We start from the raw sequence: 7,969 nt of genomic DNA, 5'->3' as shown, positions 1-7,969 counted from the left end.
CAAAAACCAAAACAAAACAACAAAAATAATAATGGTAAACATAACAATGGGATCAGGGTTACATTAATAACAGGTATAACTTAAATATGAGTCCTGTGTCAAAATACACATTGAGTATAGACCCCCCGGTCTCTATGTAAATATAGTTAAGTGTTTAAAAGAGAACTTGTATATATAAAAACAAAAAGATAAAAAGAGAAAAAAAGAAAAAAAAGCAAAACAGAATCTGGGCTGCAAAGAATTTCAACAATTTAAGTCCCTGATTGTCGTCAAGTCCGTTCCACCGTATAAAGGTAAAATAATTATCATAACGGTTGGAGAGGGGACAATTTATGTCGTATGAAAATGTTGAATAAAGCTTCCCCAAGTCCTATCAAATTTAACCAAGGGTTCAACTACATCACTCCTGATTTATTCTAAATTTAAACATGATATGGTTGCAGAGTACCAATAGAGTATGGTCGAGGATTAGAGTCTTTCCATTTATATAAAATAGATCTTCTGGCAATTAGGGTTCAAATGTAAAAAAAATTCCAAGATACTGGTTTGATGTGGTAGTGGAATAAACAAGGTAGAGTAGCCCTCAAACAATGTCTAATATGTAAATATCTAAAGAAATGTGAGTTAGGTAGATTATATTTATTGGAGAGTTGTTCAAAGGACATAAAACAAGCATCCAAAAACAAATCACGAAAAGCTGCTAATCCCTTCCTCTTCCATAACAGAAAGGCTTGATCAGTACTAGCAGTAAGATAAATCATTCAATCCAAAAAACTTACGAAATTGAAACCATATTCGAAGTGTATGTCTTATTATTGGGTTAAACGTATATTTATTCAATCTTGTGATTGTAAAAGGTAACGAGGCCCCTAGAATAGAAGCCAATGATAGCCCTTGCATAGAATCACATTCAAGATTTATCCATCCTGGGCATTGGGTATCTTCTAAATCTTTTGTCCAAAACGTTAGATAGCGAGCATTAACTGCCCAATAGTAGAATCTAATGTTCGGGAATGCCAAACCACTGTCTATTTTAGATTTCTGTAAGTATTTTTTACTTAGTCTGGGATTTTTATTCTGCCATATATATGAAGAAATTTTGGAGTCAATAATATTAAAGAAAGATTTAGCAATAAAAATTGGTATTGTCTGAAATAAGTACAAAGGTTCAGGTAGGATAAACATTTTAATAGCATTGATTCGTCTGTTTAAAGATAAGGACATTGGTGACCATTTAGTGAACTGTTGTTTGATATGATCAATTAGAGGCGTAAAATTGGCTTTAAATAGATTCTTGTGTTTCTTGGTGATCTTAATGCCTAAATAAGTAAAACATTCGGTAGTCAATCTAAATGGAAACTGTACATAATTCGAAATTAGATTGTTTAATGGAAAAAGCTCACTCTTACTAAGATTTAGTTTATACCCAGAAAAACTACTAAATTGATTAAGTAGATCTACTATTGTCAGAATAGATTTCTCTGGGTTAGAGATGAATAATGACAGATCATCTGCATAAAGAGATAGCTTATGTGTCTTATTCCCACGGACAATACCAAAAATATTAGGGGATTCCCTAATAGCGGTGGCCAAAGGTTCCAAAGCGATATCAAACAGTAAAGGACTTAAAGGACAGCCCTGTCTAGTACCTCGAAAGAGCCTGAAAAAAGGGATCTCTGATTATTGGTAAGTACAGAAGGTATATGATATATCAGCTTGATCCAAAAGATAAATTTTGGACCAATCTTAAATTTTTCAAGTGCATTAAATAAGTATTCCCAATTTACTCTATCAAACGCCTTCTCAGCATCAAGTGAAATGACACATTCTGGAGTTTTATTTTACGCTATATATACAATATTCATTAATCTCCTAACATTAAAGTATGAGTAACGATTTTTAATAAAACCTGTCGGATCTTCAGAAATTATTTGCGGTAAAATATTTTCCAATCTCATAGCTAATATTTTGGAAATAATTTTGGAATCTACATTTAACAGCGATATAGGTCTATATGATGTCACTTCAGTAGGATCTTTGTCTTTTTTAAGAATTAAAGAAATAGATGCTTCATAAAAGGATTGTGGTAATATATTCATTAAAAAGGCTTCTTTAAAAACCTTGCATAGCCAGGGAGACAATAAACTTGAGAAATACTTTAAAAATTCCACTGTAAACCCATCTAAACCGGGAGCTTTACCAGAATTCATCGAAAGGATAGCTTTCTGTATTTCTTCCTCTGTGATAGGTTCATCTAACAACAGAGACTCATTATGTGGTAAATCTGGCAAGTTCAGTTTCTTTAACAACTCATGCATTATATTGGAATCAGTGGGAAATTCTGATTGGCATAGCGAGGTATAAAATTCCTGAAAGGATTGATTATTTTCATCATGCTCTACAGTCAATGTACCATCCCGTTTACTCACTTTAATAATCTGACGTTTGGCTTTCAACTGATTGGCGAGTAATTTGCCAGATTTATTGCCATGTATATAAAATTTACTTTTGGTTTTAAGTAACTGATTCTCAATCGGTGATACTAGTAACAGATCATGCCTCAATTGAAGTTCAACTCTATTCTTACAGAGCTCTAGACTAGGAGTTCTTGAATATTTGTTATCAATTTCTTTAATCTCATCAGCCAATATATGTATTTCATTTTGAGTTTGTTTTTTTTATCCCGCAGAGTATGAAATAATTTGTCCACGAATATATGCCTTAAAAGCAACCCAGACTACACCATTGGATATTTCTTCAGTGGAGTTTGTTAAGAAAAAAAAAACAATCTGATCTTTAATAAAATTAACAAAATTTAGATCTTGAAGCAGAGTAGCATTAAATCACCCTTGTTTAGCACTAACAAATCAGGTAGTTTGATAGTTTCAATGGAGCATGATCAGAAATAGCAGTGACCGATGAAACTAGCCGAGAATCTATTATAAAGTAGTCAATCCTAGAGTAACTATGATATACATGAGAGAAAAAAGAACATTCTTTGTTATTTGGGTGTAGGAGTCTCCAGACCAAACATTCCAGAGTCAAGTAAAAAAGAATTGATAAAACTAGCTGATTTATTTGGAAGCACATGATCAGATGAAGATCTGTCCAAACAGCAGTTAAAATCTCCACCCATTATCAAAAGATGTTTATTTAAATTAGGAAAGGATGCGATTAGCTGTTTAAAAAACTCAGGGTGATCAATATTGGTGCATAAACATTCACCATGACAACATTTTGGTTATGAAGAACACCAGTGATCATCAAAAATGTACCATATGGATCAGAAATTGTTTCATAATGAACAAACTAAATTGAGGAGTCAATAAAAATAGAGTCTCCTATCACCTTAGCCTGTGAATTTGAATGAAACTGCTGTCCTCTCCAAAACTTAAAGAATCATTGATTGTCGTCTTGAGTTTCCTGAACAAAGATAATCTGAGCATTTAGTCTACGAAGAACTTTTAAACAATTTTTCCTCTTAAGGTGTCACAGTTTAAGGATAAGGGGGAAATCTTTTAGGACCGAGATGAGGAAAACTTTTTTCACACAGAGTGGTGAATCTGTGGAATTCTCTGCCACAGAAGGTAGTTGAGGCTACAGCTCATTGGCTATATTTAAGAGGGAGTTAGATGTGGCCCTTGTGGCTAAAGGGATCAGGGGGTATGGAGAGAAGGCAGGTACAGGATACTGAGTTGGATGATCAGCCATGGTCATATTGAATGGCGGTGCAGGCTCGAAGGGCCGAATGGCCTACTCCTGCACCTATTGGCACCCTAACTCATTATTTTGTATCCTGTATAAAAATACAAAACTTCTGTACGGAAATATTTAATATCATTTCTAAAACACTTAAAATTCAATTGGAAGGTTCTTGCCCAATTGAAAACAAATAATGCTGATACAATATTTTTACAGGAGACTCATCTCATAGATCAAGCTCATAACAGGCTGAAGGCTAACTGGATTGGTCAAATATATCACTCCTCTTTTCTCTCCAAAACTAGAGGTACTGCAATTATAATCCGTAAGGGTAAAACATTTAAGCATAAAACTGCCATAGCAGACAAAGAAGGTAGGTACGTCATAGTATCTGGGGAGATATATTATATCCCACTTACTATGGTAAATATCTATGCTCCCAACTTTGATAACCCACAATTTTTAAATAAAATTTTGAATATAATTTCAGACTCCACCAGCACAACCTGATAATGGGGGAGATTTCAACTGTGCTCTGGATCGATACTTGGATAAATCCTCACAACAAAAGAGATATAACACAAAATCCAGCGAACTTCTAAATACATGTATAAAAAATACAAATATAACAGACGTATGGAGGATTGCAAACCCTTCCAGAAGAGAATATTCCCTTTATTCATCCGTATATAAAACATATACACGTATTCACTATTTTCTGGTCGACACTAAATTAAAACCTTTTACAACTAATCCCAAATACCATAATAGCACTATTTCCAATCATTCCCCACTAACCTTCTCCTTAAAACTGGAAGGAATCGTTCTGGAGATTTAATCCACAAATACTAAACAACCTAGATTGTTGAATATATTTAAAACAACAGATGGAACTCTTTTTTGAGACCAATGATACTCCAGGTATTTCGCCCACATTACTATGGGAATCCTTTAAGGCTTTTATTAGAGGTTCTATCATTTCATATCAAGCATAAACAAAACAAAAATAATAGGATGGAACAATTGTAACTAGAAGAACAGATCAGAGCTGAATTCAGAAAAAACGCCACAGATCCGTCTATGGATAAACATAATAAGATAGCAGTAATAAAATTTAAGCTAAATCAAATTCTTTCTGCAAGTGTTATCAGATTATTTCAAATTACTAAACAGGAACATTTTGAATTCGGTGACAAACCACATAAACCTCTAGCACGTCAGTTGAGAAAAGTGGAAAAAGACCATTCAAAAAATCAGATCAGATCAGATAAAGGTGATTTGTTGACACTTCCAAAAGACATTAACGAAAGATTTGCCCAATTCTATCAAAATTTATATACATCCAAAACATCAACAGAAATGAGAAAATTTACAAACTTTCTTGATAACTGGAATCTTCTGACATTTAATGCAGTGGAACGAGATGAATTAGCACAGATTTCAATTAAAGAAATAGAAGACTATCAATTCATTAAAGAATGGTAAAACACCAGGACCAGACGGGTTTAGTAACAAATTTTATAAAAGATTTTATGAGGTAATTTCCCCGTGTTTACATAAACTTTATATACACGAATTTAAAGAAGTGACACTACCACAAACTCTAGCCGAATCAACCATTACACTTATACCCAAAAAAGATAAAGATCTGGAAGATCCGGGATCATACAGAGCAATCACCCTGTTAAATACAGATCAGAAAATATTAGCTAAAACTCTGGCAAGAAGATTAAGTAAATACGTTAATAATTTGATACAATCAGATCAAACTGGATTTATACCCAAGAGACATTTGTTTAATAATTTGAGACGCCTGCTTAACATAATGTGCTCTCATTGAACGATAAAAGAAGAATTATCAATTATTTCATTAGACACAGGAAAAGCATTTGATCAAGTAGAATGGAAAGATCTTTTTACAGTATTGCAAAAATTCCAGTTGGGAGAAAATTTTATTTCATGAATAAAACTTCTATATGATAAGCCGTGTGCCAGAATGCTGACTAATTATATGCTCTTGCCCAAATTTCAGTTATCCAGGGGCAATAGACAGGAATGTGTTATTTGCCCTTGCGATTGAACCTTTGGCGGAAAGTATAAGAGTACATCCGAATATTCACGGCTATAACACTAAATACTCCAATAATAAAATATAATTATATGTGGATGATGTATTACTCTATATCACCAACTCCCAAGTTCAAGTCAAGTCAAGTTTATTTGTCACATACACATACGAGATGTGCAGTGAAATGAAAGTGGCAATGCTCGCGGACTTTTGTGCAAAAGACAAACAACCAAACAACCAAACAAATTATAAACACAATCATAAACACACATATTCTTTTACATAATAAATAATGGAAGGAAAAACGTTCAGTAGAGTTAGTCCCTGGTGAGATAGGCGTTTACAGTCCGAATGGCCTCTGGGAAGAAACTCCTTAGCATTCCAAGTATATTAAATCTTATAGAGGAATTTGGTTCCTTTTCAGAATATAGAATAAACTGGAACAAAAGTGAAATTATGTCAATAAAACCTCAAGTGCCGACACACCTCCTAAAATTTCCTTTCAGAATTGCTACGGAAAATTCAAATATCTCGGTGTTCACGTTACCAGAAACTCTATTTAACGCAAACTTTCCTCCTTTAGTTACTAAGTTAAATGCTCTTACTCAATTTTGGACAACACTTCCGATGTCTTTAATAGGCAGAATAAATGCCATAAAGATGTTCTTCCACCACAAATCCTGTACTTATTTCAATCAATACCGATATACCTTCCTAAAATTTTTTTTTTAAACTTGATTCTTTGATTACAAATTTTATTTGGGATTATAAAACACATAGAATCCATAAACCGCATCTATGCAAATCCAAAGAAACTGGTGGACTGGCTCCCTAATTATTTATACTATTATTGGGCAACAAATATTAAAAACGCAATCTATTGGTTGGACAACACAGGCCAACAGGTAAAATGGTTACTAATGGAGAGAGAGGATTGTTCGCCTTTGAATATTGGCGCGATTCTTCTCTCTCCAATAAATTTGAAGAAAACACTATATGAGAAAAATTTGATTATCCACAGTACCTTACGAATGGGGAGACGTGAAGACGTTCTTTCATCAATTGCCAATAATCCTTCGTTCAAGCCATCTATTTTAAACAAAACATTCACATATTGGAAAAGATTAGGAATTAAAAAACTCGGAGATCTTTATGAGATGGAAACTCTTCTCTCATTTCAAGAACTACAGTCGAAATATCACCTGAAAGGTAATCAATATTTTAGATACCTTCAAATTCGAGACTATCTGAAATCATATACCCAAGTCTAATGTATGAATAGAAACTCGGAATCAAACAAGTTAATATCATATCTGTATAACACCCTTTTAAATATAGAAATCCCATCGTCAGAAGTAATTAGAAGAGCTTGTGAAGATGAACTTGGCCTAAAAATTCTCAAAGACAGATGGGAAGAAAACCTATATATACACAATTGTTCGATTAACATTAGGCATTCGTTAATTCAATTTAAAATACTGCACAGACTATTATTCAAAGTCCAAACTGAATAAGATCTTTCCAAATGTATCTCCTATTTGTGATAAATGTCTTCTTCAGGAAGCAACTATAACGCATTCCTTTGTCTCTTGTATAAAATTACATAATTTCTGGAGAGGAATTTTTGAAATGTTTTCAAAAACACTAAAAATAAAATTGGATCCTGATACAGAATTGATTATTCTAGGTACGTCAGAAGCCTTGTCTGAGCTATCATTATTTCAATGGCGTTTCCTTAATTATGGCCTAATAACGGCAAAAAAATTAATACTTACATTTTGGAAACATACATCAGTCCACTGCCTTCTGTGGCAGAGAATTCTACAGATTCACAACTCTCTGGGTGAAAATGTTTTTCCTCATCTCAGTCCTAAATGGCCTACCTCTTATTCTTAAACTGTGTGTGACCCCTGGTTCTTGACTCCCCCAACATCGGGAACATTTTTCCTGCATCTAGCCTGTCCAATCCTTTAAGAATTCTATATGTTTCTATAAGATATCCTCTCATCCTTCTAAATTCCAGTGAATACAAGCCCAGTCGACCCATTCTTTCATGTTGGCAGTACCGCCATCCCGGGAATTAACCTGGTGAACCTACGCTGCACTCCCTCAATAGCAAGGATGTCCTTCCTCAAATGAGGAGACCAAATCTGCACACAATACTTCAGGTGTGGTCTCACCAGGGCCCTGTACAACTGC

Source organism: Leucoraja erinacea, chromosome 23 (genome assembly GCF_028641065.1).
Source record: "Leucoraja erinacea ecotype New England chromosome 23, Leri_hhj_1, whole genome shotgun sequence".
Taxonomy (NCBI): domain Eukaryota; kingdom Metazoa; phylum Chordata; class Chondrichthyes; order Rajiformes; family Rajidae; genus Leucoraja; species Leucoraja erinaceus.
The sequence above is the reverse complement of the archived record's forward strand: the minus strand, read 5'-3'. Positions refer to the sequence as shown.